Source organism: Pelodiscus sinensis, chromosome 2, assembly GCF_049634645.1.
Source record: "Pelodiscus sinensis isolate JC-2024 chromosome 2, ASM4963464v1, whole genome shotgun sequence".
NCBI lineage: Eukaryota > Metazoa > Chordata > Testudines > Trionychidae > Pelodiscus > Pelodiscus sinensis.
Genome location: NC_134712.1, coordinates 59,880,959 through 59,905,195, shown reverse-complemented (window position 1 = coordinate 59,905,195; position 24,237 = coordinate 59,880,959).

Sequence of the window (24,237 nt, the reverse complement as noted above, 5' to 3'; positions counted from 1 at the left end):
ATTGACCCTGTTATGTTGGAGTACAGAGATGCACTGATTCACTACTCCTTTTTATGTCAGCTTTGTGCTGCTTTGACCACTTTTTAAGATAAAGAGTATAGTGCAGAAGGGTAACTGAACTAGTCCTGTGGCACTTCCATGGTGGGAGGGAATTATTTGCAGGGAAGGAAAAGAGCTCACAAAGTATGTTCCCAGTGTACTTCATCATATAGTGACTGTGATAGGGTGCACCAATCCTGCATTGGGCCAACAGAGACAGATTGATCAGTATAGTCCCAAAGGCCACACCCTTTTCTCCTACTGTACATGTTCTGAGTGGATAAAAGAAGGCAGCCCAGCTCAGTCAGGGCTGGCTGTGGAGGGGGAAGGACTTGTACTGCAAAAGCCTCCACAGATCTTGCTGGTGCTCCAAGCTGCAGAGCCGGAGAACTTAGACTACGCTATGGGAGACTTACTAATTATGGAGACTGATGGGGATGCCCGCTACCACCAACTGAGGAAAAGCCCAGAATGTAATTTGTAATAGAAAGTGACCTAGGAGATATAGAAGAAGCCATTGCCTAAACTCTTAGACTATGTCTACACTCGCTGCTTCTTGCGCAAGTACAGCTGTTCTTGCGCAAGAATCTGCAGAGCGTCCACACTGCCCGCCCGCTCTTGCGCAAGTAAATTTACAGTACGGCGTGGTAAGAGAGGGCTCCTTGCGCAAGAGCTATGCTCTTTTTTGACAGATGTAAGACCTCTTGCGCAAGAGCTCTTGCGCAAGAGGGCAGTGTGGATGCTCAGCAGGGATTTCTTGCGCAAGAAAGCCCTATGGCTAAAATGGCCACCAGAGCTTTCTTGTGCAAGAAAGCGTCCACAGCTCGCACATGGCAGTGTGGACGTTTTCTTGCACAAGACTTCTTGCACAAGAACACTTGTGCAAGATGTTCTTGCACAAGAAGCCGCGAGTGTAGACATAGCCTTAGTGGGGAAGTTCTTGTCTTCGTAGGGCCCTGGGTCAGAACCTGGTGGACTATGAAGGGCTGGGTTCCCCTACCATGGGCCACTAGGCATGGCTGCTGTTTGTTCTTGGTCCCAGCCCAGAGGCTCAGGGACCACAGAGCACTGATGGCTAGCCTAGGCTAGTGAGTGGGCTGCATGAGTGGCCCTCCTTCATGTCAGTGAGCCACAAGATTGTCATAACTAAGGCAGTCTCCTAGGATAGGGTAGATTTGCTAACTGCACTTGTGTATCTAGAATTTGTGGGGTGTGCCAACTGAACCATAGCAGCGCTTTGATTGGATGCAGAGGGAACACATGGCTGTCTCAGTCAAAGTTGTATGCAATCAGCATGCACCTCACTTCACATGCCCTTGTTTTTACATGCATGTCACTTTAGTAATATTGGTAGGAAAAAACCTATGTGGACACAAACCAGCTGAATCTGGCAACACTGAGATTGGGCAATGGTAAACAAAATGTCTCACGAGCCGCACATAGAACCCTGATAGGCTGCATGTGGCTCCTGGGCTGCCACCACTGCTACAAACTGTGTGTCCTGGCCCTCCAAGAGGATACAGACTGATTGTTGTTCTGCCCCACCCAGAGCACCAGAACCCCAGTTGCTACTGTCTGAACCAGCCAGGAGGCTTCGGGACCATTGATTGTTTGTTCTGCCCTGCCTGGAAGAGGCCCAGAGAGCCCAGAACTCTAATTGTTTTCAGTCCCAGCCTGGAAGCTCAGGGGCTATGGACTGTTTGTTTACACAGCAGCACAAGGGGTCTAGAGCTACCTTGCTGCAATTTAATTACCTTGTGTATCAGGGGATCCCAATGACTAGGTGACAGAGTATTCAAACCCTACAATGGGCCAATAGAAGTGGTCTGTCTCAGCAAACAGAGCCACTCTCACAATGGCTTTCTACAGTATTTATTCCTCTCAGCTACACACAACAATGAAGAGAACTGATGCGGCAGTGGTGCACCGATACAGAAACTAGTGTGATATAGCTTGTGAGGAGGTGGAAGAGAGAGCAATTTCCCATTGCTGGTTTCCTATAACCCCATTCCCTTTGCCTCCATCACAGTGTTTTCTCTCCTTTATAGAGGATTACTCTTTAGCCCACGCAGACCCCTCATCTCTGGCAGAGCTCTATGTGGTGGTGTTAACCGGGTCTGATGGTTTTTGGCTCCGTGTCTGTCAGTACCTTCTTGGGTGACAACCTCAGAGAATCCACCTATCTGCTGGGGCCCTGTGAGAGGCTCTCTTTCCCCTGCTTAACTCCCTTGCCACATATGGAGGCTGAGGGGAGGAAGTCGCAGGTGGGCAGTCATACCAGTTGAGAAACACACTGTTGCTACTGGGGGATGTGGTGTTTCCCTATCAGGATCTCACTCCTCTGCTGCAGATCTCACATGAAGAACCTGTCATGGCCTAATTCAAACCCCACTAAGTAAATGGAAAGACTCCATTAACTTGCATGGACTTGGATCAAACCCTAAATGAGCTCCCCATTTATGCCTGGATTCTTCCTGCCCCTTACATGAATACATATAGTCTGTTGGGGGCAGGAAGGGAGACTGGTATAAAGAGTCCTACTTTTAGGGCCCACCTGTAAGGGCCAGGAAGTTCTGCAGATTCCACTCTCTAACGGTACCTGCATTGCTATCCATCTATCATGGCTGAAAATAGCAGTAAAGACACACAGTGGCAAGGGTTTCAGCAACACGAGTACATACCTAGGATTCTTGGTGGACTTTTACAGCCCATTTTGAAACCTGTACTACCAGGCCTTCACTGTTACTGGGACGTGTGATTAAAACTAGAGCAGATATGCCTACCCAAGTTGCAATCACAGCTCCTATTGCACTGCAGATCCCAGAAGTACAGGGCTTGTCCTGATTCCTCAAGGATGAGAAGTGCTCTGAAGGGCGTAAGCAGGATCTCTAATTGTACTCCATATGCATTAACTGGCCAGCCACATGGGATCAGCTGCACTCCACAAGAGGGTGTAATAATGTGCATGTAGCCTCTGAGGGCACGTCTAGATTGTACCCTTTCAGGTAGGAATAAGAGATCCTCTGGAAAAGGGCTTTATTCCGGAGGATCGCGCCAGTCTAGATGCTTTTTTCCGGCTTTTCCCCAAGCCGGAAAAAAAGCGGCGACCATGTTTATTTAAATCCTGCGGGGGATATTTAAATCCCCCGCGGATTTCCCTGTTCCCAAGTTCAAAATTAGCATGCCCCTTCCGAAGAAGGGGCCAGCGTAGACGTAGCCCCCATGTCTTGGAAAGCCAGGAGGTATTCTGCCTCCAGGAGCTGTGTCACCATATGACTTTGTTAGGTTCTTGCCTAAATGGTGCAATATACCCCTTAGAACTTTGTGTTTAAATATATGAACCTGATATTTATTTTAGATATAAATTTAAAGTTGCATGAATGTGCTGGTACATAAAGTCAGCCTGGTATAAAGACAGTGCAATACAGCTCAGTATTACTAAGCATAGAGATTAATGCTTAATTTAACATCGAGGATTAATTATTGATTTCATGCCTACAATAAAACTGCCAACATTTGCTTTTCCCCCCCAGAACTTGGCAGAAAATTTCCTCTTTCCCTTGGGATAATGTTACCAGCATCACAGAAGCAAACTAGTTTTCACTGGATTTGTCACAGAAAACTACAGTAAGCTCCCTGAAATCATTTCTTTGTGTCACTGCAAAGGTAAAGCTGGAGGTCAAAGTTTGAAACTGAAACACATTATGTAGCGCATCAGCTGAATAAATAGTAATCCATGATCACAAGATCTCATTATGCTAAGGAGAAGATTTTGGCAGCTGGTAAAAAGTCTGAATAAAACTCAACTAAATGTGAAGAGAGCTATGCTGAAACCAAGTTAAAGGCAGAAGGTCCATTTAAAAAATATCCTGTCTGTTGTCTTTTTTTTAAATATTGCTTTTGATTAAAGTAACACTTAAGATTGTTATAAATGAAAGTTTAGAAAAAAGTGTTTAGCTTTTCCAGTTTTCAAAATATGAACATTTAAAAATATTTTGACCGGGGTTTCAAAATTTGGCACCTAACTGTAGACTCTTAAATCCCGATTCAGCCTCCTAAATACATATGATGATTTTTAAAAGTGATGAGAGCAAAGTAGCTTCTGTTAAATGACTTAGTCTAAATCCAAAGAAGCAAAGTGTAAACAGGTTTATTAAGAATGGCTTCATTAAATGGATCTTGTTACACTAGGCAACTTCTCTAATGTTGTAGGTCTCTACTAATTATTGCAATATTCAGCAATCTCTCCTGTTAAAGCTATTCCACTGTGTATTACAAGTAATTAAAAACTCATTAGATCAGCACCCTAGGTCCCCCATGTCCCAGATAGGTGCCCTAACTACCATGCTACAGAGTCAGTCTCATGCTAACACTCTTCCTCTCACTCTCACCGGCCTATTGACTAAGTATTTCAATATAGTGGAACTGCAACAAGAGAGACTGAGGGAGATCTTGCATCAGAATAACCTATAGCCCAGTGGTTAAAGCACTTTCACAGGAGGAGGCAAGCCCTTATTTTTTCTCCTCCTCACCAGAGAAAAGAATTTTACCTGATTCTCCTGAATGAATGTTCTAACCACTGGGCTAACAGGTATAAAATGGGCACACCATTTCCTTCTCCAGCCAGATTTTCAATGGGATCCAATCCAGTAAGTGGTTTTTAACACATCCACCATATTGGTCATCCCAAGAAATTCATAGGTCGCATGTATAAAACAAACATCAGGAAGCACTACTTCACATAGGCACAGTTAACCAGTGGCACTCATTGCCAGGGGATGTTGTGAAGACCAAAAATGTCACAGGGGTCAAAAAAAGAATTAGATATATTCATGGAGGGCATGTCCATCAATGGCTATTAGCCAATGTGGTCAGGGATTAAGCAACTTGGTGCATCTCTGATATATTTGAATATTTTTTATTTCCTGGGTCTCTTAAAATGACTGAAAATCTTGTCTTTTTGGGAGACTGAAGTATTGTGAAACTAATGAGACAGATCCTCCCCCAGGTTCCTGTCCCCTTCCTGTCTCCACTATTTCCCCATCTGCCCATCCCAATATCTCTGCACAAACCTGATTGCTTGAAGAGGAGTACCACCCAAATCAAGGACACAGAACTAACTCTCTCTCAGTCATGGTTACAGCTAGTGAACAGATGACAGAGCAGGGCAGAGGGCACTGGCCTGTGAAGACTGGATGAGAAGACAAAGGAAGCAGTAGGGCAAGAGGCTGGAGCCTGAGGCGACAGAAGAGTGAGGAAGTCAGAGGGCCCAGGGAAGGGTGAAAAGCTCAAGTGTGGGTCTGGACCAAGGGCTTATCTAAGCTCTGCCTGTCCCCCGGTCCCCTGGCCTGAGCCAATTGCCTGAACCTGCCTTGCTTACCTCCCTCACCACGAGGCTGGAGACTGACATTATTGCTCGCCCAAGTCCAGCCTTCCTAACCCCCTGCATGTTGCTCTGTTCCTCACACCCTTTCTGGCAAAAGTGGACAATTGTCCCATTTGCTCTTGCCAACTGACTAATCAGCAAGAGGACATGTGGACAAATGCCCACTTTTGCCAAAAAAAGTCGGGAATGGCTGGGTCCAGGCTTTAAAAATAACAGAGAGTCTGGATGTACCTAGCCTGATGCGGAGAGAATGGGAAGAAGGTTTGTTCATTGTAAGTGGTACCAGGGCAAGGGAGTCTGCATAACGCTTGCTAAAGATTCTGACCTCTGTCTGGTCCCAGTATTTAGAGATTTGCAACCCAATTGCATCCAGTCATTTCTTAAACGTCCTTGAAGTGCTGAGTTCAGAGCCTGCACAGCAGCCAGGTCACAGGCTTCTTCTGACAGGGGTTGGGCGAGTGATCCCTTCTTTTTGGTAGAGTGGAGGATAACTTGGAGCTATTGGCAAAGTCTCTGAGGGTCTTGGCAGGTTTTTTGGCCCTCACGGAAAACTCTTTCATCTGTTCGTGGGGAGGGGTAGCAGTTCGTCAATGCAATCCAGTTATTTAAACATATTTTTGTTGGTCAGCACTTCCACTGGGGCAAGAGTGGGGCACCTAAGACCCAGAGGCTGGATGTGGCCCTGGGCTTGCTTGGATTTGTCCACCGAGGCTTTGAGACCCCCCTCAGCATTGGGGAGCCTGTGCTGACACACATCCCTCCCTTTTCCACCACTGTTTCCCTGTGGGACTAGAGCACATAAAATCTACAAGGCTGGGCCTACCTCGGCTCTGGTGTGCAAGGAGAATGTGGGAAGTGTCTTTCTCCTTCTCAGATGGAGGCCACATCAGTGAGGGTTTTTTGTTTTGTTTTTTGCTTCTCACTTGTGTGTGGCCCCTGACTGATTTTTTGTGGGTCAGCAGCCCCTGAACTAAGGCCTGTACTAGGGCATCTCTCCACAGCTGACCAATAGGATCCTCATCTTCTGGTATTCAGGGTAGCTGTACATGTTAAATATGAATTCCAGCCCTGCCTGGAAAGCTGAGAAGCTGGTCTTGCCATCACCTGTATACCAGGATCACCATAGGCCTCTTTTGTGTTATATCAGTTATTGGAGCCAGGCTAGCTGGCAGAAGGGATGCTAGGTTGAAGGGGTTCAAAGATGTTCCTAGAACCTCAGCGATTGTCCACAGGAATCCCTCCCCCTCCCTAACTCCTGTTCATGGCACCACTTGTCAGGAGGTTCTGAGAATTAGGAGAGTGGTGGCAGGTCCCAGCCATGCATCTCTGTACGGGCAAGGTGCGTCAAATAACAAGCAATAGCACAGTAATTTTACCCAACCCACAGAAGCAGATCTAAACCAGAATTTTTTAGCAGAGGTTCCAGTGCTATTTCCTGGCTTCAGAGGAGCTAGATATTCCTGGAACAAAAGTGGTGTTCGTTGTTTTGGCACTTGTACTTCCAAAGAAGTTAACAAGTATGTAAATGACAAAATTCTGCATGTTACAGGTTGATGTTTTAAAAATTCATTTTGGTTTGGATTTGGTTGGAATTTTGGGTGGAGGTTCAGGTCTCTAGTCTGTGTGATCCGATTCACAGTACATTTACTTACAGATGCAGATGTGATCTCGTTTGTATATTACTAAAATAGGGAGGTCATTGCAAGATGAAGGCCAGAGTTTTACCAGTTTTTTAATCTGAAAGAAAATCAAATGCCTCAGATTTTACTCCTAAACTAGACAGTCATGTCTCTCTATATCAACAATTACCCCTGGAAGTAAAGAAAAAGGTTTTTTGTTTTGTTCTTTTTTTAAGCAGAAGATGTCTAGAATGGGACGATTCCTTAGGAAAGAATGGGAGCTCGTGAATCTGCTTACATTTCAAGAAGCAATGAGAAGTTCTGTCAATTTTTTGGCATTTTAGGGAACAAATTGGAATTGGAGGTCACCGTTTGTTTTGAATTTGAAATGGAAAAATAGATATCTGACTATAATAGAGTTTAAAGAGAAGCTAGATAATTTCATGGAGGTTAGGTCCATAAAAGGCTATTCGCCAGGGGATAAAATGGTGTCCTTGGCCTCTGTTTGTCAGAGGCTGGAGAGGGATGGCAGGAGACAAATCGCTTGATCATTATCTTCGGTCCACCCTCTCTGGGGCACCTGGTGCTGGCCACTGTCAGTAGACAGGATACTGGGCTAGATGGACCTTTGGTCTGACCCAGTACGGCCATTCTTATGTTCTTATCAGATAGCTCCCGAGGCGCGACTGGATGCCTTTATATCAGAAAGAGATTACTAAATCAAAACCTATAGCACATCTTTTATATTTTGTTTTTAATCTGAACAATCAAAGCTTATACACAGACATAACAGAAAAAGTTAAAAAGATGCCATCATGGCCTGTTTTAACACTGTCAGGCTTTTAGAAAATACATTGTCTGCATATTTTACCTTACAATTACCCAACCACACCACAATGGCTTAAAGCCACTGTTTTTAATCACTTGGTTCCTTGTCATATTTTCTCATCATTTTGCGGGGGAGGGGCAAATAACAGTTTGCATTAGATAAAAAAGTTTATTTTTTCCCTTTCCATTGGAGAAATTCATGTTAATTATTCTTCTGCACCTGCCTAATGGGGCTGAAGTAATTCAATTGTCATATTGTTGTAGACTGTTGCTTTGTGTAATGTATCACCCCTGCTGTTTCACTTAAAAAAATTCTATACTCCTCCATTATTCAGCAAGGTCTAATGATTATTCCAGCATTTGTACTTGCTGCACTGTTGTTTTGATTTTAATTGACTTCACTTTTTTAATTAAGTACATTGGTTTTAACACTGTTGTTGACATGCATGGTTTTGTCTTTATCAGTATTTGCCTCTATTTGCTTTCAAGATCTATTGACATTTTATTTAGATTCATTCTAAAGGAATACATAGATATCCTACAAGGTTCATCACCAACTCTAACGCATTTCCCATATTATTATCTAATGGTCTGAAAAATGTAAAAATATACTGAAAATGTTAACAATCCTTCTTTAAAAATATACATTAAAAATATAAATTGCCATAACAATGTGTGTTTTTAAAGTAATGCTTATATCATATATTATATTCTCTTACTTGCAAGGATAAACTTAATTTGTCGCATATATAAGTTGGACAAATCATCCACATAATTTTATATGTTTATATGCACTATGTAGTGTTTGAGAACTATATTCGGAAACATTTACATAATATATCTGTTTTTCATTGCACTTTCAAAACAAGGTGTATTAATAGAAAGTCATTGGTACAAATGTGCACTACTGACCATATACTACACTTACTTTACCTATCATTGATTGATTTAAAATAATTAATCTTTTCAAAAGGCTAGTTTATTTCATATGTTCCTTAAAGACCTAGTGAGAATACTTTTAAAATGGTCCCCACAGCCTTTAGAAATTCAGCAATCAATTGATCTAGCATAGGTTCTGTGCCCTTTAAGTACAACCTTAAACAAAATCCTGTTGTGAACTCATTCAAGTACCCCCTTTAAAAGCATGTTTCATTTATTTATCACAGAACTGGGTAATAAAGAAAAGACTATAGATAAAATTATTCTACTTTTTTTTAATTATAATATTAGATGTTGCTGAGCTGTGAGATTACTGTCTGAACACACTCACTGTACATTTTAAAATGAAAAGGAATAAAATGATAAGGCCACATCACTTTTGCTGGCACAACCAGCCTACAAAAGTGTAAATACAGTGCACATGTAGCGTACTACAGGGAAGATGTTATATGAATGCTCACATTTCTATTTTGTTAATGGACATGAATGAATGGGACCTGGCTGCCGTTTGATCATTCAGGGGACAGAGGGTGAAGATTTAAAAGTAGACCCAGATGCCCTGCTTGGATGCAGCCTCTTTGCCACAGCACTGATAGCTGGTGAGTCACACAGCTTTCCTTCTCTCTGTGATTCTCCTTCTGCTTAATGTTCTTGACCTGGGTTCTTTCCGCATGCCATTCATTGTGGCATGATTGAGGGACAGTGTAACTGCACAAAGATACACACAAATCACGAGATTCTAAAAGCCAACCGTTCTGGGAGGCTTTTCATTTGTTTTCTATATTTTGAGTCTTTCTGGGGCAATTGGGTCACGTTTTCTAGATTTTCTTCGCAACCATGAGAACTAGAAACTTATGCTGTTGTTGTTAATTGTTTTTAAATGAAAGCTGAGATTCTGATGTAATCACTTGACTCCAGACTCGGGGGCTTTAAGAAAAATGCCAAATATTACATCCCTGTGGTAAAATGAGATTCAGCAACACTGTGTGATCACTAAGTATTTCTCATGAATTGCGACAGATATGTTTTTGTGACAGCTTTATAGATACTGTAGTACTGCATACTTTTCTGAAAGTAATTTACATGAGAGAGGGCCACAGAGAAATTTCCTCAGAACCAAGAAATGAATGCATACTTGGGCAGCTGAGACAGAAAATGACATAGAGGCAGAGAAGAGCATACTAGGGGAAATGGAAATGCAGCCTTCCGGTGACAGGGAGGAAGAGTTTGAGCAATGACTAGGAAAAGATTCTGGGCAGGGATTTGGGAAAGTTAGCAAGAGGGAGAGGTGTCTCATTTTGTTCAGAAAGATAAAAGGAACAGCTAAGAGAATGGACAATCTTCTGTAAGGCTGTGTCTAGACTACATGCCTCTGTCATCAGAGGCATGTAGATTAGACACATAGGCAAAATCAAACGAAGCCGCGATTTAAATGATCGCAGCTTCATTTAAATTTACATGGCTGCCGCGCTGAGCCGACAAACAGCTGATCAGCTGTTTGTCCACTCAGCGCGCTAGTCTGGACGCTCCCCTGCCGACATCAAAGCCCTTTGTTGGCAACCCTGTTATTCCTCGTGGGATGAGGTTTACCGGGGCTGCCGACAAAGGGCTTTGATGTCGGCAGGGGAGCGTCCAGACTAGCGCGCTGAGCGGACAAACAGCTGATCAGCTGTTTGTCGGCTCAGCGCGGCAGCCATGTAAATGTAAATGAAGCCGCGATCATTTAAATCGCGGCTTCATTTGACTTTGCCAAAACAACAAATCTACATGGCTCCGTCGACGGAGCCATGTAGTTTAGACGTACCCTAATTAAGTGTGGAAACATGAGCAGTTCAGATGTCTTCAGTTTTTCAGTTTGTTGAGGTCAAGAAAGCACTTCAGGAAAAGAGAGATGACTAGAACAAACTAAAAAAGCAATACCCAATTACAGCAGTGGTGCTTGCAGGAGGCAACTTCTCTATCCCTCCTGTGCATATTGGTTCAATAACATTTTTAAAGACAGAAGTAAAAAGAAACTCCATTGTCACAGTGTAAATATTACCAGATATAATTGCAACTTGATTTAATGAACCTTCTGGAGTATGTAGCAAGTCCCTGAGGATAAGCTAAAGTTATTTCCTCTCCACAAAGGGTCTGCAGTTGTCTGGTCTTTAGAAATAAACCACTTGCTATCATCCTTTAGTCTGTAAATCTGCAAACCACACAGACAGTTTTAAAAGCAGTTAAAAACATTGTTTGTATCACGAAGAAGCCCTTAGATTTTCTGCTTGACACATTGCTCCTTGAATTGTGTGAAAAAACAAATGAGAATAGTCAACTAACCAGTTTGTTGCACTGATCATATCACAGCGAGGAAATGTTTCTTGTCTAAACGAACGTGACTTATTTTACCTAAGATCTCAAATAATGTCGGGAGATAAATGTGTAAATGTGCATGAGTAGGATTTGATATGATGCAAAGTCAACAGTTTCACAAAGGCCAAGTGGAGAGGGTCTGCAGCAGCACTAGGGAGCAAGTCCTGGCACTTCACCAGGCAGATGTCCCAGTAAAGCAGACATCACAATTTAGCTTCAGGTCCTACTATCAAATTAATTTAAGCAGACACCTGACCACTGTCCCCTGTAAGTAGAGCATTTGGGTGGCCACCCGGGAGAGATTTAGGCACTCTCAGTTGATTAACAGAGTACCCATGTGCTCACTACCATGTGTTTCTCCTGGTGGTACACAGCTGCACATACCTTGGTGCACATAACAAAATTTATCCTGCACACAGATGGAAAAAAATAGAGGGATCATTGCATCTGAACCATGCAAATCCCACTGGAGTCCATGGAGCTCTGCGTTAATACAAGGAGATGAACTTTCATGGCTTGCAGGATCAGGGCTTTAGTGTGTCTCAATGAACAGAGTATTCTGAGAATGCGTATTGTCTGTTTACACAGCATCTTCCATCCCACAGCATGTTACAGAGTACGTCCATGCAGCACCACTGAACTGCTGCAGTTTCTGGAGTGGGCAGCAGAAGCTGATTGGGGCACAGAATACTGTAGCATAGCACCAGAAGGACTTGGAAGCATCAGGAGCCCAGCTTCCCTTTGTAAAATCTGGGTTGCTGGAGCAGCAGTGCCAGAAGAGCCAAGTGTCTCTGAGCCCAGAACTTAAAAGGGCCCCTCCCTGCAGCAGAGGTAGATGCAGGCTCCCGGTTCAGTGAGCACACTGTGAAGAATTGCCCAGAGCACATCAATCACCTGCTGTGGCACTCTGCCGTGGCACCATGACAGTAATCCCATCCTTGTGCAAAGGGGAGGCCCGAGCGAGGAAGACCGGGATCTGAAAACAAGCCTGGTCCCCACTCACCCTGACACAGAGGCTCCTCTCCTGCGAGAGGGAGCTTGCACCCCACTCTGAGCATTGCGTCCTGATGCACAGGAGCACAGCACCACGGGGCCAAACCTCAGTGGCACTGCATCCTCATGTGCAGGTTGCAGGGCCCAGAGTAGGGAGCTAGACTCAGCCCCATAGGACAGGAGGTGCTGCCACAGGATAATGGCTGGGAAGGCTCACTCTCTGCCCCTGCATTCTACTGGAGAAGTGTGTGCTTGCTTGGTTTTGTACCCTTAGTTTCATTTTTCTCTGGGTAAAGTTGGCCCTGTGCTGCTGCCTTCGTTTAGTAAGGAACAGAGGCAGCAGTGCCAGAAGAGACCTTCAAGCACAATGCCTTAGCTCAGAGGTACTGTGCACCATTTCTCCCAGTGCCCCTGCACAGCTTTGATTTCCCTAATCTCAGACCTACCTACTTCCATGCACTAGCATTTTCCTCAAGCCTGTGTCCTTCAAGGTCTTGCTATGTCCTCCCAGGCTCCTGATAATTCCACCTCAATCCTTGTTACCCCAATCCCTGCTCACTGTACATACCACTGCTTCCATGTCCCTGCTCACCCATATGCTTCTCAGAGCCCCATCTCTTCTACAAGCCTATCCCACTTCCCCAGGCTAGTGCTGGGACTTGCTGTGGCTAAGTGCACAGTTGATGAATTGGGAAATGGGCTAACAGTGTCAGAAGACAGATGCAGCTGACAGATCACGGCAGGTCTGCCAACTTGACACAGTTATTTCTGAGTATAGGGAACAATTCTTTGCCCTGGTCCACGCTACTCTTGTTTTGAAATAACATGCAGCACGTCCACACTACCAAGCCCATTTTTTCGAAATAAGGGGCTGATTATTTTGAAATAATAATGCCTGCTTTCCACGAGGAATAATGCTCATTTTGAAATAATTTCAAAATAGCAGTAGTGTGGATGCTCCACAGGTACTATTTCAGCATAACTACTCCGCACAGTCATTCAGAGTAATTACTCCCTAGTGCTTCCTGGGGTTCTAAGTCGAGGTAACACATTCACATTAATGGAGCCTGTCTCAAACTAATTTTGGAGCTTCCCTATAGTGTGGACAAAAAAGTTATTTTGAGAGTTATTATTGCAAATTAAGTTATTTAGCAATAATTTCCTACTGTAGACATGCCCTTTATGTGCTTAATAGTACAATGTCATGTGACCTATATCCAAAGTACTTGCTCTTGACATTTGTGCGGAATGTAGTTCTTTGCCTTAATTTTTTTGGTGTGGCTGTAGGCAAACTGTACAATATTTTGAAAGGAGATAATTGGAAAATGTTAGTATTTCACTACAAATAAAATACATATTTTGTATTTTATTTGTAGTGAAAATATATAATTGGATGGTTGTGCCAAATTTGAAGACTAAATTAAGTAAATATGAAACTGATGGATTTTAGTCACAACAGGCTTTACCATGGAACTTCTGCTGCTACTTCCATGATAATATCCTTGCTTAACTCTCTTTCATGCTCATATTTTCATGTGAACCTTTCGATTGTTTTGAGATATATTCTGATCATTTTATTTGTGTTTTCTTATTTATAATTTACAATGTTTTCTATAATCTTAGATGCACACACAAAATACTATACTCTCATTAAGAAACCTGTGCTGGACGGAATTGTGCTTAAGATTCAGCAATTTTCATTGCTTACAGTTAATTATGTAAAGTGTATTCAAGCAGACATATTCCAAATGGTATCGAGCGATCTTTTAATGTTAGCTATGTATTTTATAGACTCATTTTCCTCATATGCACTTAAACTACTTCATCATTTTCTTTTACTGTTGCTTTTTATGTATTTTTTAAAACAATTGCTGCTTTTGCCCAGAGACTTAAAAATTAGATAAGCATACTATTGCCATAAATAGTGCAAGTGAATACTGTTATCTCTGTTCATATAAATTGATCAGCATTTTATTTATAATTTAAAATTCTATTATCAGCAATTAAATAACTCGATAGGGAAAAACTAACTCTGAGATTCATTTTTCAAACCCGTGTAAATGGAAAAATCTCCTAAATATTATACTATATGCTTTTACATTGTGTTAAAACAATAGGCATTGCTTTACAAAGGGACGCATTTCTAATAGTGTTTGCAATTCCAGTTTCAAATATTTTCTGTAAGTTCTAATAACTATGTATATTCAGACTTCCGATGGTTAAGAAGAACAGTAGTTATGCTGATTAATATATTTATATTATGTGCAAGAATAGCTATAAAGCTAAAGAATTTCAGCTGAGATCAAGTTTGTAAAAACAACTCACTTTATTTCAGTCAGAAAGCCAACCAACTAAAAAGCCATGAGAATATCATAGCATTCTCAGAGAGAAAATGTTTTATTGGAAATTCCAGGATAAAATTCCTCTTTATTTACCAATAAAATAACCAACACTAAGGGGATGTCTACACTAGGAAAATATCTTGAAATAACTTATTTCAAAATAATAACTCCTGAAATAACTTTTTCAAAATAGCGTGACCACACTACAGGTTGTACCTCCCTTGTCCGGCACCCTCAGGACTGGACTGGTTCTGAAAAAGGGGATTTGCCAAATGAGGGGAGGTCCTTCCCAACATGGTCAGTGTGGCCCCTGGCTAGGACTCCAGCCACACCCTGCTGCTGCCTGCCCATCCATGGTTCCCCAGGCTGGAGCTCTGTGGCTGCTGAAACTGCGGCTCCATGGCTGCTGGGGCTGCCAGGGCTCTGGGGCTACCACGACTTTCTGTGGCTGCTGGGACCGAGGCTCCACGGCTGCCAGCGCTCTGCGGCCACTACCAGTCCCCCGCTACCTCCCAGAAGCAGGGGCCAGAACTCCATGATGCACTGCCCCTCCCTCAACACGGGGCTTCTGGCTGAGTTCCACCCCTCACTCCCCGCTCCTGCCCTGTGGCCCGACCTCCTTATACCTGGACTCTGTAGTCCATGAACCTCTGTGGTCCTGTCTTGATTAAGGGAGGTCTGAGGCAAGCTCCCAGTGAAGGGGTAGTCCAAGGCAGGCTCCCTCAATGTGGATATGCTGCCTTGACTTAGAGCACTGGGGAGTAATTATTCTGAATGATTGTGGGGAGCAGTTATTTTGAAATAGCAGCAATTAAGCACCCACACTACTGCTATTTCAAAATAACTATCTTGAAATAAGTGTTATTCCTCATGGAAAGCAGGAGTTTTTATTTCAAAATAACTAGCCTGTGATTTTGAAATAGCAGGCTTGTTATTTAGAAATAAGGGGAGTTATTTTGAAATAACTTCCTAGTATAGACCAGGGCTAAGAGACGGCCTAGAAATTGGGGAATAAACTTCTCTATCACACAGAGGCATCCCAGGAACCACAAAGCTGCAGTCAGTCTATCTAATCTGTGCACATGGGTTAAGGTTGTTTCAATTCATAATAGTCTCAGTGTGCTACTATGGAACAGCTAAGGTTGTCTGACCTTAAATGTGCATTTTCATACTTTTTGCTTTCCGAGTTATACCTGGTAATTACTATGGTTTCAAACTTTTTTTCAGGATGGGAGGGGAAGTTAATTTGGGGTTATCATGAGTGTTTCGGCTGAAGTTTTAGATTTTTTTAACCGTAATATTAAAATTACTGGAACAGCATGGAAAGGGTATGATTAAGGGGGGAAATGATAGAGGTCTATAAAACCATGACTGGCATGGAAAAAGTCAATAAGGAAGTGCTATTTGTTCCTTCATGTGACACAAGAACCAGGAGTCACCCAATGAAATTAATAAGCAGCAGGCTTAAAACAAGAACAAGGAAGCACTTCTTTGCACAACACACAATCAACCTGTGGAACTCATTGCCAAGGGATGGTGTGATGCCAAAACTATAACTGGATTCAAACAAATTGGATAAATTCATGGAGGACAGGTCCATCAGTGGCTATTAGTTAAGATAGTCAGAAATGCAACCTCATGCTTTGGGTGCGTGTACGTGTCTGACTGCCAGAAGCTGAAACTGGGTGACTGTAGATGGCTCATGTGATAATTGTCCTGTTCTGTTAATTCCCTCTGAAGCACCTGGCACTGACTAGTGTCAGACTGATACTGGCAATGCTTTTTTTGTGACGGTACAGCCTGGAATGGCGTACCGTCACCTATTTTCCCAGCATACCATAAATGAAGTGCATCTCCCCTGTGCATACCAGCACTAGTTTTCCTGATGGAAGCCTTCTCATGACATGCGGTGGCCTTTTTTTCAGCTCCCAGACTGGCATTTTGGCTCTTAAAGGGACCGTGACTGCATTTCAGTTCCTAGCACAGCCCCCCCTTTTTTTGTTTGTTTGTTTTGTTTAACAACTTTGATTTACAAAAAAAGCATGGACCATTGGCTTGATCCTGTATGGTTGTTCTTATGTAATTAGGGCTTCACAAAGCATTTTTGGGTTGGTATTTTTTATTGGTCTGTGAATTTCCTTACATTTTAAAAGATGAGTAAGAATTGGTCTCTGACAGGAATTCCTGCAGATTTTACAAACCATGCTAAGACCCCAAATCTTGCAAACCTTACAGAAATGCCCTTCTCAGACAACCTCCCTCTCATTCCCAGTGCTGGAGTCACTTTCCCCTCTCCCATGATTCCCATTTGAACCCCAATTATTCTTCATGCGGTTCCTCCATATATTCATCAGCTCCTACAGAGTCATGCAAACTTTGCAGAGCATAGATTAAAATGATGTGTGGATATGTGTAGTGTACAATTATTTCAAGGCCAAGTTTTTCAAAAGTGACTGATTTGGAGTGTCTCCTTTTTCGAATGCTCAGCTTGATGCTCAACTGCTGGCCCATGAGACTGATGACGTGTATGAGAGGCAAGGTAGATGAGGTAATACCTTTTATTGAACCAACTTCTGGTTCTGGGAGAGAAATAAGCTTTCAAGCTCACACAGAACCAGACCTGAAGAAGAGCTCTGTGTAAGATGGAAAGCATATTTCTCTTATGAACAGAAGTTGGTCCAATAAAAGGTTTTACCTCACCTACCTTGTCTCTAATATCTGGGCTCAGCATAGTTACAACACTGCATGAGAACATGTACAGCAGGCCCTGGGCTCCTTTCCACAAATGTATTTAGGAGTCTAACTCCCATTCATTTCAACTAGTGCCTTGGTTCTTAAGGAGGTTTGCTGGAGCAATGTGACATGTATGCTTTTTCCATCTAGTGAGTAATTTGTTTTTTTAACAACGCTTTTGACCCCATAGTGGAAGGGACCTGCCGTAAGTAATTAAGTCTGCAGGAGCAGGGCTGCTTACTTTTCATCACAGCAGATAATCAGAATGCTGCTGCTCGAGTGTAAAATGCAGAGATAAATGATCCCATATTAATACAGATTGGAGTTTTCATTCCAAAATCCATCAGTGCAGAAGGACAAAAGTAGGGAGCCAAGTACCCATGCTGGAATTTCAGTGCACAGGATCCTTAACATATTTTGAGAAGCAATCTGAATACACAACAGAACAAAATTAAATAATCTAATATGTAAAATGACTAATTAGATCAGCACTCTATGTAGGTAACCTCCATCATTGAAAGACACATCGTTGTACACGTACTGCAGTTGGTTTTGAAACTTGCAACCCCCAGGTGTTTAATAAAGCAGAAATTTTTGTCATCCATACACAGAATAAAATTGTGTATTATCCAGGAGAAAGTGTAAATCCATAAGACACTATTTCAAAAGTTTGACTTCAGATTCACATTTCCTATATCAGTATTGCTCTAACTTCCAGCTTACTAGAAGTTATAAGATGATCCAATAAATTGCTTGTTTGGCCTGGAAATTTAATATTATTGTTTGTTGTTACTTGTACTGCAATTGTGCTTAATGCCTCAAACAAGACTGGGCTCACATGGTGTTAGGTGTGTACAAATGTAGTAAGAGATACTCCTTGGCCTAAAAAGTTCATTCAATATAAGGAAAGAAAAAAGAGAGGGTGAGATAGACACAGCATACAAGCATAATGGTCAAATTGGTGAGAAAAACACATATTGTTAGCTCCATTTGTTCTGGCTGGGGCAGATAACATATAATAGGTAGAGGCAAGGCATATTATAAAAATGCATATGATATTTACACACATTAGATATTAAATGCAGGCAACCGAAAAATGCCACATTCTGCAGATTCAGATTTTTTTCTCAATGATGTGAATCAGTCTAAAGTATTGAACTTACCAGCAGTCAGATGCAAAGCCAGAGGCATCACTACAATTTAGAATGATCATAGAATCATAGGACTGAAAGAGACCTCAGAAAGTCATTGAGTTAAACACCCTGCCCAAAGCAGGACCAACCCTAACTAAATCATCCTAGCCAGGGCTTTATCAAGCGGGGACTTAAAAACCTCTAGGGATGCAGATTCTACCACTTCCCTAGGTAACCCATTCCAGTGCTTCACCACCCTCCTAGTGAAATAGTTTTTCCTAATATCCAACCTAGACCTCCCCCACTGTAACTTGAGACCATTGCTCCTTGTTCTGCCATCTGTCACTAATGAGAACAGCCTCTCTCCATCTTCTTTGGAATCTCCCCCCTCACTTTTCTCTTCTGCAGACTAAAAAAGCCCAAATTCCTCAGCCTCTCCTTGCAGGTCATGTGCTCCAGCCCCCTAATCATTTTGGTTGCCCTCCGCTGGACCCTCTCCAATGCATCCACATCCTCTCCGTAATGGAGGGCCCAGAAGATGGTTATCAAAAGGTAATTCATTGTCTATTTACAGTAGACTCTTTTATTCTGGGTGCATATTTTAGTCACTTTTTGCCTCTCTTTTACTAGGCCTATTTCAACAGTGTCCTTAGGACTCTATTGCCTCATTCTTTCTCAAATATTACTGCATCATAGAATCATAGAATACTAGAACTGGAAGGGACCTCAAGAGGTCATCAAGTCCAGTCCCCTGCCCTCATGGCAGGACCAAGTACCATCCAGATCATCCCTGACAGATGCCTATCTAACCTACTCTTAAATATCTCTAATGATGGAGATTCCACAACCTCCCTAGACAACTTATTCCAGTGCTTAACCACCCTGACAGGAAATTTTTCCTAATATCCTACCTAACCCTCCTTTGCTGCAATTTAAGTATATTCACTACCTGATTTTGGTTATTCCTTTGCACCAAAGCCCTCTGTGCTCAGGTGGTCCCAGTCCTTTAATGATTTTTCCAAGAGTAATGGGGTTTGCTTCTTCAGAAGCCATGGCAGCCATGGGATCAATGGGTGTCTTTCTGTTGACTTCAAAAGCCTTTGGCTCTAGCTCATTTGGGATCAAGAGCATTATCAATGTCCTATGCTCTTTATTCATGTCTTGAACTACAAATAAAAGAGGAGCTTACCTATGACACACTCTTTGGTAAGCAAACAATCTATTGGTGCCTTGAGTTTCAGGGGGTAGCCAAGTTAGTCTGTTACAGAAAAAAACAACAAATGGTCTGGTAGCACTTTATAGACTAACAAAACAAGTAGGCTACGTCTAGAAGTTTTGCCCAAACAGGAGCAGCATAGTATTTCCGCAAAAAGCACTGATTTCTTACAGTAGGAAGTCAGTGCTTTTGCGGAAATTCAAGTGGCCAGTGTAGACAGCTGGCAAGTTTTTCTGGAAAAGCAGCTGATTTTCCGGAAAAACTGGCCAGTCTAGACACAGCCATAGATGGTATCATGAGCTCTCGTGGGCACAGCCTACTTCTTCAGATGACCGGAATTATGAGTAGGGGAGATGAAAACTCATGATACCATCTACATGTTTTGTTAGTCTATAAAGTGCTACCAGACCATTTGTTGTTTTTTTTAATTGGTGCCTTAGTTTTCCTTTATCTAAAAATGTGGATAAGTATACTGTTCTTCTTTGTAAAGCTTTGTTTAGCTCTGCAGATGGTATTAATTATTAACATTATTTTACTATTATTATCTGTGTCTTTATGCTTTGGTGCAGTTTCTCAATCATATTGCCAGTTATTTTGGTAGGCACTTTGTTTCTGCCTACATGTGAGACACCACCTGCTCCTAAAAGGATCTCTCAATCTCTCCCCTCACAATGAACTCTGGAGACAATGTCACATGATGATCAGATTGAGATCGAATGATGCACCAAGTTGTATTGTTTAAAAAACTTTAATCTTCGTCTTATCTGCTTGCTGACATAATCATCCTGCTTTGCAGAAGATGAAAAACAATCATTTGCAATCACAAAATGGTCAAAAAGTGATTTTTTTTCATGCACTCGCTCTCTCTCTCTGCTCTGTGATGTATTTGAAATTGGTGAAAAGGGGTAATTTGTCACTTTGCTGTAGGTGCATTGTTTTGGCACAACTCTGAACCCTGGCAGAAAGAGCTCAACATGTCTAGAATGATGCTTGTTATACAAATGTAGCCACATCTCCACACTCACGTCTGCTGTATGTAGTTGTAAAAGAATATGACTCTGCTGCATACATCTGCTTCCATTTGACACACACAAAAAACCCAAGGCATTGGTGTTGGCTTGTACATCATAACATTGTGAGTTTCATTATAATTATGTGGCCTAATGTAAGCCCATGAATTTGCAATGATGAACTCTGTAGCAGAGGACCTGTACTGTACACTTCAATTTTCACTTCAGCACAGTTACATTCCATAGCAAGCTTTGCTTTGTGCAGCATGATTGATTCAGTGGATTTGCGTGCAGGGTCTACCAGGTCAGATTCGACTGCTGAAATTCTACAGTGTTGGGCTGTCAGAAAGCCTGCAAACCACATTTTGAACATTATTAATGTACTCACCCTGAACATCATGTAATCAGAAATGTAAGTCCATTGGAAATACAGTTTGAAATAACTATTTCTTTAAGTAAAACTAACTAGTGAGAGAAGATGATTTTAAAGACAAACAATAAAAGGAACATTTGACCCAACACAGGTTGACACAAATTCAACCCTGGTGTAAATTCACCGTTGTGAGGCAGGTGGTCTGCATGACATTTCCAGCCCAATCAAGAATGAAAACAATGTAAAGGGGAATGCAATCAGACCCAGTATCACTAAGCTCTCTGGCCCAGATTGTTGCATAAAGGTACAGTCTGAGTAGGAAAATATGTGGGACTGTATCACCTGCCTCAGACATGATTAAAAGAATTGGCAGAAGAACTCTTGGAACCACTAATGTTGATTTTTAACAAATCTTCGAACACTGGGAAAGGTCTCAGGGGCTGGAGAAAAGTTAATGTTGTACTAGTACAGTATTTACAAAGGGGAAGTGGTAACTATCGGATGATAGCCTGAGATTGATCTTGGGAAAAATCATGAAAAGGCTGATCTGAGATGAAATCAGTAAAGAACTTAATGACAGGTAGCGTAATTAATGCCAGTCAGCATGATTTTATGGAAAATGGGTCTTGTCGGGCAAATTGATAAATTTTCGCTGAGTTTACAAATGCAGCAGCATTGACATAATATACTTAGACTTCCATAAGGCTTTTGGCATAAGGTATGTCCACACTGTATTCAGAAGATGTGAGTGCAGCATGTGTGCACTTTCCTTAGATAGCTTTAATCTAGGTGGTCAAGACACAAGAGCAGCAAAGTTGTCAGAGCATGGACTTCAGTGTGACCTAGCTTCCTGAGTAAGTACCCAGGGCGCCAGACAGGTTTGTGCTATACTTCCATAACTTCAGTGCTGTTTGTATCCACAGTAGCCAGACTAAAACTAGTCCAGGTATATCTGCACATGTTGCACTCACACTCCCCATTGCAGTGTAGACATAACTTCAGTCCCCATGCTAAAAATAAATAACTCTATACAAAAATTCATGTAGTCATATTAAATGGATTTCAACTGGTTACTTGATAGATCCCAAAAAGTAATTATAAATAGGGAATCATCATCCTATGGATATTTCTAGTGGGGTCATATGAGGATCTGTTTTTGTCCAATGCTATTTAGTATGTTGATTGATGGTCTGCAAGAAAACATAAAATCACTGCTGGGATAATTTGCAGATTACTCAAAAACTGGAAGAGAGGCAAACAAAAGTGCTGGTTTGAATAATACATTTTAAGATGTTCAAATGCAAGATCACACTTTCAAGATGGGAGATAATATTTTGGAACACAAAGACTCTGAAAAGGACTTTGAGGTAATGGTGGATATCTAAAGCTGAATAGGAATGGAATTTTTTGCCCAACTGCAACTCGGCACCATCAACTGCCAACCAGGACATGCCCAGGGCACGAGCTACTAAGGAACCTGCTTAAACCTTTTAGGTCTGAAGCCAATGTGACTAGGAGACGAGTGCTGCCCTAAAAGCCAGGGACTCTAAAAACTTCTATACCACTAACTCTGCAGCAGCCTGCCAGATGGGTTGGAACTCAGAGCTGGGAGACCGAGAGTACGAAATCTGAAGTATCATGCCCATCAGGCTGCCCCAGACCTAGGGAATCTGGAAACCTTGGGCTTTTCTGATCAGATATTTTTTTAGCCCTCATATTTTTCCTGTTTTCAAACCAGCACTCACTCTTTCTAATGCCCCACTGCTTCTTTAATGTAAAAGAATAACAGAGCTAGGCCAATGTCTTCCCTGATCCATCAACAACTGTGGGCAAATCCTCCAAAAATGTATTACTAAGTGTCAGCAAATTGAACAACAAACTGCATTCCAGCTATGCACAGTGTGCTCACTGTTCTAGCAGCAAATAACACCACCCTACATGCCAGTTGCTTTATTTAAAAAGGTGAATTAACAGTGTTTGTGTATGTGTGTGTGTGTGATTCTTACAGCATTTTTTTTCTTTTTTCCATGCACATATATTTGCTTATATTACTTGTTATTTTTGATAGGTGATTCACAGACTTTTATTCACATCCCTGTTGTGTGGTTTTTTATATATTTTTTGATAACTTTAAGTTGTCTTGTGAACTTTTTCTTTATAAAAAGATGCTGGCTAATGAAGTAAGTTTCATCGAGCTTTCAGAAAATGAAAATAGTTTTCATTTCTAAAAATCATCCTTATTAACTAAAAGTCCTTCAATATTTTGTGCAAAAGGAAAAGAATGCTAGTTTTATCAAGATCAGACTTTTTAGTTAATAGGGCAGGGTATTTTATTTGCACAAACAAAAAGAAATCCAGTTCATAAGGCTCAGTATCTTGCACAGTGATTCTTGAGCTGAACAGTTTCAGATGCATTGAATGTTTTACTCAAATATGATTTCCAGCAGCCAAAATATTTGCAAAGGAAAGTGGCTTGAAGAAACATATTCACTGAATGCTGACTAAAATTCAGCACCTTCCTTGAAACTTTTAGATTGTTTGGAATTGTTTTTCATATACTGACTTCCATTATCTGTCTAGGCACAGCAGCGACAGACATGGGGGGAAAAGGAAGTTTAAATGTCAGTAGCCCCCCACATAAAGGGCATTTTAAAAAATCAGAAATGGAAAATAATCTTTAAAAGCTTACCGTATGATTGTTATTATCATTTATGTTTCATCACTCACTAGAGGTAGCAACAGAACATCTTATTTCTTCAAGGTAACTTTTTATTTTATAAAAGTAATCTAGAGGCGGATACTAGTTCAAATAAAACTTTCATGTCATCCTCCATAGGAGTGCAGGAGAGTTTGTGTTCTAGTTTTTCCAGGTCACTTTATCAGAGTCTATAACAGCAAAGACAGCATTTCTAAATTGCCAGAAAGATCCCGGTTTAGGGCATTTATAGAATAAATCAGTCTTTTCAATTAGGACGAAAACAACCACTACACAATAGCCTTTCTAGGCTCACAAACTACCATACCACCCAAGATGTTAACAAGCTGGCATGTTTTGAGCATCAAAGATAGAGAGGAAACTGTGTTTACATGTTTGGCACAAAAACTAATGAGGAAAGTCAATTGGCCCTTTGTCTTGAGGGTCTGAAGAGCTGAGCTCTAATGTTTGGTTTCTTGGTTGGCACTTGTTCAAGTAATCACTCGTGGCCTGACAAAGCAGCACTTGTGTTTTATTAGTGGCCATGCTGAACTCTCCTGTCTGGGCTGTGTTGTC